Consider the following 13,313-nt stretch of genomic DNA (forward strand, 5'->3'; position numbering starts at 1 on the left):
AAGAAAACAGCAGAATTCTGCAGGAAATCATCAAAATTCTTACAGAAAACCGCATATTTCGATGCAAAACGATTATTTCTCGCCGATTTTCGTTGTTTTCTGGCTTGAATTCGCAAAGAAGAGCACGAAATCTACAAAATCATGACTTTTTACCAAGATTCAACGGCTGAATTGCAAGATAACAGCAGAATTCTGCACGAAATCATCAAAATTCTTAGAGAAAACCGCATATTTCGATGCAAAACGATGATTTCTCGCTGATTTTCGTTGTTTTCTGTCTTGAATTCGCAAAGAAGAGCACGAAATCTACAAAATCATGACTTTTTACCAAGATTCAACGGCTGAATTGCAAGTAAACAGCAGAATTCTGCACGAAATCGTCAAAATTCTTAGAGAAAACCGCATATTTCGATGCAAAACGACGATTTCTCGGCGATTTTCGTTGTTTTCTGGCATGAATTTGCAAAGAAGAGCACGAAATCTACAAAATCATGACTTTTTACAAAGATTCAACTGCTGAATTGCAAGAAAACAGCAGAATTCTGCACGAAATCATCAAAATTCTTAGAGAAAACCGCATATTTCGATGCAAAACGATGATTTCTCGCTGATTTTCGTTGTTTTCTGTCTTGAATTCGCAAAGAAGAGCACGAAATCTACAAAATCATGACTTTTTACCAAGATTCAACGGCTGAATTGCAAGTAAACAGCAGAATTCTGCACGAAATCGTCAAAATTCTTAGAGAAAACCGCATATTTCGATGCAAAACGACGATTTCTCGCCGATTTTCGTTGTTTTCGGGCTTGAATTCGCAAAGAAGAGCACGAAATCTACAAAATCATGACTTTTTACCAAGATTCAACGGCTGAATTGCAAGAAAACAGCAGAATTCTGCACAAAATCATCAAAATTCTTGCAGAAAACCGCATATTTCGATGCAAAACGACGATTTCTCGCCGATTTTCGTTGTTTTCTGGCTTGAATTCGCAAAGAAGAGCACGAAATCTACAAAATCATGACTTTTTACCAAGATTCAACGGCTGAATTGCAAGAAAACAGCAGAATTCTGCACGAAATCATCAAAATTCTTAGAGAAAACTGCATATTTCGATGCAAAACAACGATTTCTCGCCGATTTTCGTTGTTTTCTATCTTGAATTCGCCAAGAAGAGCACGAAATCTACAAAATCATGACTTTTTACCTAGATTCAACGGCTGAATTGCAAGAAAACAGCAGAATTCTGCACGAAATCATCAAAATTCTTACAGAAAACCGCATATTTCGATGCAAAACGACGATTTCTCGCCGATTTTCGTTGTTTTCTGGCTTGAATTCGCAAAGAAGAGCACGAAATCTACAAAATCATGACTTTTTACCAAGATTCAACGGCTGAATTGCAAGAAAACAGCAGAATTCTGCACGAAATCTTCAAAATTCTTACAGAAAACCGCATATTTCGATGCAAAACGACGATTTCTTGCCGATTTTCGTTGTTTTCTGGCTTGAATTCGCAAAGAAGAGCACGAAATCTACAAAATCATGACTTTTTACCAAGATTCAACGGCTGAATTGCAAGAAAACAGCAGAATTCTGCACGAAATCGTCAAAATTCTTACAGAAAACCGCATATTTCGATGCAAAACGACGATTTCTCGCTGATTTTCGTTGTTTTCTATCTTGAATTCGCAAAGAAGAGCACGAAATCTACAAAATCATGACTTTTTACCAAGATTCAACGGCTGAATTGCAAGTAAACAGCAGAATTCTGCACGAAATCGTCAAAATTCTTAGAGAAAACCGCATATTTCGATGAAAAACGACGATTTCTCGCCGATTTTCGTTGTTTTCTGGCTTGAATTCGCAAAGAAGAGCACGAAATCTACAAAATCATCACTTTTTACCAAGATTCAACGGCTGAATTGCAAGAAAACAGCAGAATTCTGCACGAAATCATCAAAATTCCTAAAGAAAACCGCATATTTCGATGCAAAACGACGATTTCTCGCCGATTTTCGATGTTTTCTGGCTTGAATTCGCAAAGAAGAGCACGGGATCTACAAAATCATCACTTTTTACCAAGATTCTACGGCTGAATTGCAAGAGAACAGCAGAATTCTACACGAAATCATTAAAATTCTTACAGAAAACCGCATATTTCGATGCAAAACGACGATTTCTCGCCGATTTTCGTTGTTTTCTGGCTTGAATTCGCAAAGAAAAGCACGAAATCTACAAAAGCATCACTTTCTACCAAGATTCTACGGCTGAATTGCAAGAAAACAGCAGAATTCTGCACGAAATCATCAAAGTTCTTACAGAAAACCGCATATTTCGATGCAAAACGACGATTTCTCGCCGATTTTCGTTGTTTTCTGGCTTGAATTCGCAAAGAAGAGCACGAAATCTACAAAATCATGCCTTTTTACCAAGATTCAACGGCTGAATTGCAAGAAAACGGCAGAATTCTGCACGAAATCATCAAAATTCTTAGAGAAAACTGCATATTTCGATGCAAAACAACGATTTCTCGCCGATTTTCGTTGTTTTCTATCTTGAATTCGCCAAGAAGAGCACGAAATGTACAAAATCATGACTTTTTACCAAGATTCAACGGCTGAATTGCAAGAAAACAGCAGAATTCTGCACGAAATCGTCAAAATTCTTAGAGAAAACCGCATATTTCGATGCAAAACGACGATTTCTCGCCGATTTTCGTTGTTTTCTGGCTTGAATTCGCAAAGAAGAGCACGAAATCTACAAAATCATCACTTTTTACCAAGATTCTACGGCTGAATTGCAAGAAAACAGCAGAATTCTGCACGAAATCATCAAAATTCTTAGAGAAAACCGCATATTTCGATGCAAAACGACGATTTCTCGCCGATTTTTGTGGTTTTCTGGCTTGAATTCGCAAGAAAGAGCACGAAATCTTCAAAATCATGACTTTTTACCAAGATTCAACGGCTGAATTGCAAGAAAACAGCAGAATTCTGCACGAAATCGTCAAAATTCTTAGAGAAAACCGCATATTTCGATGCAAAACGACGATTTCTCGCCGATTTTCGTTGTTTTCTGGCTTGAATTCGCAAAGAAGAGCACGAAATCTACAAAATCATCACTTTTTACCAAGATTCTACGGCTGAATTGCAAGAAAACAGCAGAATTCTGCACGAAATCATCAAAATTCTTAGAGAAAACCGCATATTTCGATGCAAAACGACGATTTCTCGCCGATTTTTGTGGTTTTCTGGCTTGAATTCGCAAGAAAGAGCACGAAATCTACAAAATCATGATTTTTTACCAAGATTCAACGGCTGAATTGCAAGAAAACGGCAGAATTCTGCACGAAATCATCAAAATTTTTACAGAAAACCGCATATTTCGATGCAAAACGATTATTTCTTGCCGATTTTCGTTGTTTTCTGGCTTGAATTCGAAAAGAAGAGCACGAAATCTACAAAATCATGACTTTTTACCAAGATTCAACGGCTGAATTGCAAGATAACAGCAGAATTCTGCACGAAATCATCAAAATTCTTACAGAAAACCGCATATTTCGATGCAAAACGACGATTTCTCGCCGATTTTCGTTGTTTTCTGGCTTGAATTCGCAAAGAAGAGCACGAAATCTACTAAATCATGACTTTTTACCAAGATTCAACGGCTGAATTGCAAGAAAACAGCAGAATTCTGCAGGAAATCATCAAAATTCTTACAGAAAACCGCATATTTCGATGCAAAACGATTATTTCTCGCCGATTTTCGTTGTTTTCTGGCTTGAATTCGCAAAGAAGAGCACGAAATCTACAAAATCATGACTTTTTACCAAGATTCAACGGCTGAATTGCAAGATAACAGCAGAATTCTGCACGAAATCATCAAAATTCTTAGAGAAAACCGCATATTTCGATGCAAAACGATGATTTCTCGCTGATTTTCGTTGTTTTCTGTCTTGAATTCGCAAAGAAGAGCACGAAATCTACAAAATCATGACTTTTTACCAAGATTCAACGGCTGAATTGCAAGTAAACAGCAGAATTCTGCACGAAATCGTCAAAATTCTTAGAGAAAACCGCATATTTCGATGCAAAACGACGATTTCTCGCCGATTTTCGTTGTTTTCTGGCTTGAATTCGCAAAGAAGAGCACGAAATCTACAAAATCATGACTTTTTACCAAGATTCAACGGCTGAATTGCAAGAAAACAGCAGAATTCTGCACAAAATCATCAAAATTCTTACAGAAAACCGCATATTTCGATGCAAAACGACGATTTCTCGCCGATTTTCGTTGTTTTCTGGCTTGAATTCGCAAAGAAGAGCACGAAATCTACAAAATCATGACTTTTTACCAAGATTCAACGGCTGAATTGCAAGAAAACAGCAGAATTCTGCACGAAATCATCAAAATTCTTAGAGAAAACTGCATATTTCGATGCAAAACAACGATTTCTCGCCGATTTTCGTTGTTTTCTATCTTGAATTCGCCAAGAAGAGCACGAAATCTACAAAATCATGACATTTTACCTAGATTCAACGGCTGAATTGCAAGAAAACAGCAGAATTCTGCACGAAATCATCAAAATTCTTAGAGAAAACCGCATATTTCGATGCCAAACGACGATTTCTCGCCGATTTTCGTTGTTTTCTGGCTTGAATTCGCAAAGAAGAGCACGAAATCTACAAAATCATGACTTTTTACCAAGATTCAACGGCTGAATTGCAAGAAAACAGCAGAATTCTGCACGAAATCGTCAAAATTCTTACAGAAAACCGCATATTTCGATGCAAAACGACGATTTCTCGCTGAATTTCGTTGTTTTCTATCTTGAATTCGCAAAGAAGAGCACGAAATCTACAAAATCATGACTTTTTACCAAGATTCAACGGCTGAATTGCAAGTAAACAGCAGAATTCTGCACGAAATCGTCAAAATTCTTAGAGAAAACCGCATATTTCGATGAAAAACGACGATTTCTCGCCGATTTTCGTTGTTTTCTGGCTTGAATTCGCAAAGAAGAGCACGAAATCTACAAAATCATCACTTTTTACCAAGATTCAACGGCTGAATTGCAAGAAAACAGCAGAATTCTGCACGAAATCATCAAAATTCCTAAAGAAAACCGCATATTTCGATGCAAAACGACGATTTCTCGCCGATTTTCGATGTTTTCTGGCTTGAATTCGCAAAGAAGAGCACGGGATCTACAAAATCATCACTTTTTACCAAGATTCTACGGCTGAATTGCAAGAAAACAGCAGAATTCTGCACGAAATCATCAAAATTCTTACAGAAAACCGCATATTTCGATGCAAAACGACGATTTCTCGCCGATTTTCGTTGTTTTCTGGCTTGAATTCGGAAAGAAGAGCACAAAATCTACAAAATCATCACATTTTACCAAGATTCTACGGCTGAATTGCAAGAAAACAGCAGAATTCTACACGAAATCATTAAAATTCTTACAGAAAACCGCATATTTCGATGCAAAACAACGATTTCTCGCCGATTTTCGTTGTTTTCTGGCTTGAATTCGCAAAGAAAAGCACGAAATCTACAAAAGCATCACTTTCTACCAAGATTCTACGGCTGAATTGCAAGAAAACAGCAGAATTCTGCACGAAATCATCAAAATTCTTACAGAAAACCGCATATTTCGATGCAAAACGACGATTTCTCGCCGATTTTCGTTGTTTTCTGGCTTGAATTCGCAAAGAAGAGCACGAAATCTACAAAATCATGCCTTTTTACCAAGATTCAACGGCTGAATTGCAAGAAAACGGCAGAATTCTGCACGAAATCATCAAAATTCTTAGAGAAAACTGCATATTTCGATGCAAAACAACGATTTCTCGCCGATTTTCGTTGTTTTCTATCTTGAATTTGCCAAGAAGAGCACGAAATCTACAAAATCATGACTTTTTACCAAGATTCAACGGCTGAATTGCAAGAAAACAGCAGAATTCTGCACAAAATCGTCAAAATTCTTAGAGAAAACCGCATATTTCGATGCAAAACGACGATTTCTCGCCGATTTTCGTTGTTTTCTGGCTTGAATTCGCAAAGAAGAGCACGAAATCTACAAAATCATCACTTTTTACCAAGATTCTACGGCTGAATTGCAAGAAAACAGCAGAATTCTGCACGAAATCATCAAAATTCTTAGAGAAAACCGCATATTTCGATGCAAAACGACGATTTCTCGCCGATTTTTGTGGTTTTCTGGCTTGAATTCGCAAGAAAGAGCACGAAATCTACAAAATCATGACTTTTTACCAAGATTCAACGGCTGAATTGCAAGAAAACGGCAGAATTCTGCACGAAATCATCAAAATTTTTACAGAAAACCGCATATTTCGATGCAAAACGATTATTTCTTGCCGATTTTCGTTGTTTTCTGGCTTGAATTCGAAAAGAAGAGCACGAAATCTACAAAATCATGACTTTTTACCAAGATTCAACGGCTGAATTGCAAGATAACAGCAGAATTCTGCACGAAATCATCAAAATTCTTACAGAAAACCGCATATTTCGATGCAAAACGACGATTTCTCGCCGATTTTCGTTGTTTTCTGGCTTGAATTCGCAAAGAAGAGCACGAAATCTACTAAATCATGACTTTTTACCAAGATTCAACGGCTGAATTGCAAGAAAACAGCAGAATTCTGCAGGAAATCATCAAAATTCTTACAGAAAACCGCATATTTCGATGCAAAACGATTATTTCTCGCCGATTTTCGTTGTTTTCTGGCTTGAATTCGCAAAGAAGAGCACGAAATCTACAAAATCATGACTTTTTACCAAGATTCAACGGCTGAATTGCAAGATAACAGCAGAATTCTGCACGAAATCATCAAAATTCTTACAGAAAACCGCATATTTCGATGCAAAACGACGATTTCTCGCCGATTTTCGTTGTTTTCTGGCTTGAATTCGCAAAGAGGAGCACGAAATCTACAAAATCATGACTTTTTACCAAGATTCAACGGCTGAATTGCAAGAAAACAGCAGAATTCTGCACGAAATCATCAAAATTCTTACAGAAAACCGCATATTTTGATGCAAAACAAAGATTTCTCGCCCATTTTCGTTGTTTTGTGGCTTGAATTCGCAAAGAAGAGCACGAAATCCACAAAATTATCACTTTTTACCAAGATTCTACGGCTGAATTGCAAGAAAACAGCAGAATTCTGCACGAAATCATCAAAATTCTTACAGAAAACCGCATATTTCGATGCAAAACGACGATTTCTCGCCGATTTTCGTTGTTTTCTGGCTTGAATTCGCAAAGAAAAGCACGAAATCTACAAAATCATGACTTTTTACCAAGATTCAACGGCTGAATTGCAAGAAAACAGCAGAATTCTGCACGAAATCATCAAAATTCTTACAAAAAACCGCATTTTTCGATGCAAAACGACGATTTCTCGCCGATTTTCGTTGTTTTCTGGCTTGAATTCGCAAAGAAAAGCACGAAATCTACAAAATCATGACTTTTTACCAAGATTCAACGGCTGAATTGCAAGAAAACAGCAGAATTCTGCACGAAATCATCAAAATTCTTTCAGAAAACCGCATTATTCGATGCAAAACGACGATCTCTCGCCGATTTTCGTTGTTTTCTGGCTTGAATTCGCAAAGAAGAGCACGAAATCTACAAAATCATGACTTTTTACCAAGATTCAACGGCTGAATTGCAAGAAAACCGCAGATTTCTGCACGAAATCATCAAAATTCTTACAGAAAACCGCGTTTTTCGATGCAAATCGACGATTTCTCGCCGATTTTCGTTGTTTTCTGGCTTGAATTCGCAAAGAAGAGCACGAAATCTACAAAATCATGACTTTTTACCAAGATTCAACGGCTGAATTGCAAGAAAACAGCAGAATTCTGCACGAAATCATCAAAATTCTTACAGAAAACCGCATATTTCGATGCAAAACGACGATTTCTCGGCGATTTTCGTTGTTTTCTGGCATGAATTTGCAAAGAAGAGCACGAAATCTACAAAATCATGACTTTTTACAAAGATTCAACTGCTGAATTGCAAGAAAACAGCAGAATTCTGCACGAAATCATCAAAATTCTTAGAGAAAACCGCATATTTCGATGCAAAACGATGATTTCTCGCTGATTTTCGTTGTTTTCTGTCTTGAATTCGCAAAGAAGAGCACGAAATCTACAAAATCATGACTTTTTACCAAGATTCAACGGCTGAATTGCAAGTAAACAGCAGAATTCTGCACGAAATCGTCAAAATTCTTAGAGAAAACCGCATATTTCGATGCAAAACGACGATTTCTCGCCGATTTTCGTTGTTTTCTGGCTTGAATTCGCAAAGAAGAGCACGAAATCTACAAAATCATGACTTTTTACCAAGATTCAACGGCTGAATTGCAAGAAAACAGCAGAATTCTGCACGAAATCATCAAAATTCTTACAGAAAACCGCATATTTCGATGCAAAACGACGATTTCTCGCCGATTTTCGTTGTTTTCTGGCTTGAATTCGCAAAGAAGAGCACGAAATCTACAAAATCATGACTTTTTACCAAGATTCAACGGCTGAATTGCAAGAAAACAGCAGAATTCTGCACGAAATCATCAAAATTCTTAGAGAAAACTGCATATTTCGATGCAAAACAAGGATTTCTCGCCGATTTTCGTTGTTTTCTATCTTGTTTTCGCCAAGAAGAGCACGAAATCTACAAAATCATGACTTTTTACCTAGATTCTACGGCTGAATTGCAAGAAAACAGCAGAATTCTGCACGAAATCATCAAAATTCTTACAGAAAACCGCATATTTCGATGCAAAACGACGATTTCTCGCCGATTTTCGTTGTTTTCTGGCTTGAATTCGCAAAGAAGAGCACGAAATCTACAAAATCATGACTTTTTACCAAGATTCAACGGCTGAATTGCAAGAAAACAGCAGAATTCTGCACGAAATCTTCAAAATTCTTACAGAAAACCGCATATTTCGATGCAAAACGACGATTTCTCGCCGATTTTCGTTGTTTTCTGGCTTGAATTCGCAAAGAAGAGCATGAAATCTACAAAATCATGCCTTTTTACCAAGATTCAACGGCTGAATTGCAAGAAAACGGCAGAATTCTGCACGAAATCATCAAAATTCTTAGAGAAAACTGCATATTTCGATGCAAAACAACGATTTCTCGCCGATTTTCGTTGTTTTCTATCTTGAATTCGCCAAGAAGAGCACGAAGTCTACAAAATCATGACTTTTTACCAAGATTCAACGGCTGAATTGCAAGAAAACAGCAGAATTCTGCACGAAATCGTCAAAATTCTTAGAGAAAACCGCATATTTCGATGCAAAACGACGATTTCTCGCCGATTTTCGTTGTTTTCTGGCTTGAATTCGCAAAGAAGAGCACGAAATCTACAAAATCATCACTTTTTACCAAGATTCTACGGCTGAATTGCAAGAAAACAGCAGAATTCTGCACGAAATCATCAAAATTCTTAGAGAAAACCGCATATTTCGATGCAAAACGACGATTTCTCGCCGATTTTTGTGGTTTTCTGGCTTGAATTCGCAAGAAAGAGCACGAAATCTACAAAGTCATGACTTTTTACCAAGATTCAACGGCTGAATTGCAAGAAAACGGCAGAATTCTGCACGAAATCATCAAAATTTTTACAGAAAACCGCATATTTCGATGCAAAACGATTATTTCTTGCCGATTTTCGTTGTTTTCTGGCTTGAATTCGAAAAGAAGAGCACGAAATCTACAAAATCATGACTTTTTACCAAGATTCAACGGCTGAATTGCAAGATAACAGCAGAATTCTGCACGAAATCATCAAAATTCTTACAGAAAACCGCATATTTCGATGCAAAACGACGATTTCTCGCCGATTTTCGTTGTTTTCTGGCTTGAATTCGAAAAGAAGAGCACGAAATCTACAAAATCATGACTTTTTACCAAGATTCAACGGCTGAATTGCAAGATAACAGCAGAATTCTGCACGAAATCATCAAAATTCTTACAGAAAACCGCATATTTCGATGCAAAACGACGATTTCTCGCCGATTTTCGTTGTTTTCTGGCTTGAATTCGCAAAGAAGAGCACGAAATCTACTAAATCATGACTTTTTACCAAGATTCAACGGCTGAATTGCAAGAAAACAGCAGAATTCTGCAGGAAATCATCAAAATTCTTACAGAAAACCGCATATTTCGATGCAAAACGATTATTTCTCGCTGATTTTCGTTGTTTTCTGGCTTGAATTCGCAAAGAAGAGCACGAAATCTACAAAATCATCACTTTTTACCAAGATTCTACGGCTGAATTGCAAGAAAACAGCAGAATTCTGCACGAAATCGTCAAAATTCTTAGAGAAAACCGCATATTTCGATGCAAAACGACGATTTCTCGCCGATTTTCGTTGTTTTCTGGCTTGAATTCGCAAAGAAGAGCACGAAATCTACAAAATCATCACTTTTTACCAAGATTCTACGGCTGAATTGCAAGAAAACAGCAGAATTCTGCACGAAATCATCAAAATTCTTACAGAAAACCGCATATTTCGATGCAAAACAACGATTTCTCGCCGATTTTCGTTGTTTTCTGGCTTGAATTCGCAAAGAAAAGCACGAAATCTACAAAAGCATCACTTTCTACCAAGATTCTACGGCTGAATTGCAAGAAAACAGCAGAATTCTGCACGAAATCATCAAAATTCTTACAGAAAACCGCATATTTCGATGCAAAACGACGATTTCTCGCCGATTTTCGTTGTTTTCTGGCTTGAATTCGCAAAGAAGAGCACGAAATCTACAAAATCATGCCTTTTTACCAAGATTCAACGGCTGAATTGCAAGAAAACGGCAGAATTCTGCACGAAATCATCAAAATTCTTAGAGAAAACTGCATATTTCGATGCAAAACAACGATTTCTCGCCGATTTTCGTTGTTTTCTATCTTGAATTCGCCAAGAAGAGCACGAAGTCTACAAAATCATGACTTTTTACCAAGATTCAACGGCTGAATTGCAAGAAAACAGCAGAATTCTGCACGAAATCGTCAAAATTCTTAGAGAAAACCGCATATTTCGATGCAAAACGACGATTTCTCGCCGATTTTCGTTGTTTTCTGGCTTGAATTCGCAAAGAAGAACACGAAATCTACAAAATCATCACTTTTTACCAAGATTCTACGGCTGAATTGCAAGAAAATAGCAGAATTCTGCACGAAATCATCAAAATTCTTAGAGAAAACCGCATATTTCGATGCAAAACGACGATTTCTCGCCGATTTTTGTGGTTTTCTGGCTTGAATTCGCAAGAAAGAGCACGAAATCTACAAAATCATGACTTTTTACCAAGATTCAACGGCTGAATTGCAAGAAAACGGCAGAATTCTGCACGAAATCATCAAAATTTTTACAGAAAACCGCATATTTCGATGCAAAACGATTATTTCTTGCCGATTTTCGTTGTTTTCTGGCTTGAATTCGAAAAGAAGAGCACGAAATCTACAAAATCATGACTTTTTACCAAGATTCAACGGCTGAATTGCAAGATAACAGCAGAATTCTGCACGAAATCATCAAAATTCTTACAGAAAACCGCATATTTCGATGCAAAACGACGATTTCTCGCCGATTTTCGTTGTTTTCTGGCTTGAATTCGAAAAGAAGAGCACGAAATCTACAAAATCATGACTTTTTACCAAGATTCAACGGCTGAATTGCAAGATAACAGCAGAATTCTGCACGAAATCATCAAAATTCTTACAGAAAACCGCATATTTCGATGCAAAACGACGATTTCTCGCCGATTTTCGTTGTTTTCTGGCTTGAATTCGCAAAGAAGAGCACGAAATCTACTAAATCATGACTTTTTACCAAGATTCAACGGCTGAATTGCAAGAAAACAGCAGAATTCTGCAGGAAATCATCAAAATTCTTACAGAAAACCGCATATTTCGATGCAAAACGATTATTTCTCGCTGATTTTCGTTGTTTTCTGGCTTGAATTCGCAAAGAAGAGCACGAAATCTACAAAATCATCACTTTTTACCAAGATTCTACGGCTGAATTGCAAGAAAACAGCAGAATTCTGCACGAAATCGTCAAAATTCTTAGAGAAAACCGCATATTTCGATGCAAAACGACGATTTCTCGCCGATTTTCGTTGTTTTCTGGCTTGAATTCGCAAAGAAGAGCACGAAATCTACAAAATCATCACTTTTTACCAAGATTCTACGGCTGAATTGCAAGAAAACACCAGAATTCTGCACGAAATCATCAAAATTCTTACAGAAAACCGCATATTTCGATGCAAAACGACGATTTCTCGCCGATTTTCGTTGTTTTCTGGCTTGAATTCGCAAAGAAGAGCACGAAATCTACAAAATCATGACTTCTTACCAAGATTCAACGGCTGAATTGCAAGAAAACAGCAGAATTCTGCACGAAATCATCAAAATGCTTAGAGAAAACTGCATATTTCGATGCAAAACAACGATTTCTCGCCGATTTTCGTTGTTTTCTATCTTGAATTCGCCAAGAAGAGCACGAAATCTACAAAATCATGACTTTTTACCAAGATTCAACGGCTGAATTGCAAGAAAACAGCAGAATTCTGCACGAAATCGTCAAAATTCTTAGAGAAAACCGCATATTTCGATGCAAAACGACGATTTCTCGCCGATTTTCGTTGTTTTTTGACTTGAATTCGCAAAGAAGAGCACGAAATCTACAAAATCGTCACTTTTTACCAAGATTCAACGGCTGAATTTCAAGAAAACAGCAGAATTCTGCACGAAATCATCAAAATTCTTAGAGAAAACCGCATATTTCGATGCAAAACGACGATTTCTCGCCGATTTTTGTGGTTTTCTGGCTTGAGTTCGCAAAAAAGAGCACGAAATCTACAAAATCATGACTTTTTACCAAGATTCAACGGCTTAATTGCAAGAAAACAGCAGAATTCTGCACGAAATCATCAAAATTCTTACAGAAAACCGCATATTTCGATGCAAAACGATTATTTCTCGCCGATTTTCGTTGTTTTCTGGCTTGAATTCGCAAAGGAGAGCACGAAATCTACAAAATCATGACTTTTTACCAAGATTCAACGGCTGAATTGCAAGATAACAGCAGAATTCTGCACGAAATCATCAAAATTCTTACATAAAACCGCATATTTCCAGGCAAAACGACGATTTCTCGCCGATTTTCGTTGTTTTCTGGCTTGAATTCGCAAAGAAGAGCTCGAAATCTACAAAATTATGACTTTTTACTAAGATTCAACGGCTGAATTGCAAAAAAACAGCAG

Source organism: Gnatocerus cornutus, chromosome 8 (assembly GCF_029298725.1).
Source record: "Gnatocerus cornutus isolate USDA-ARS CGAHR chromosome 8, icGnaCorn1.1, whole genome shotgun sequence".
Lineage (NCBI taxonomy): Eukaryota > Metazoa > Arthropoda > Insecta > Coleoptera > Tenebrionidae > Gnatocerus > Gnatocerus cornutus.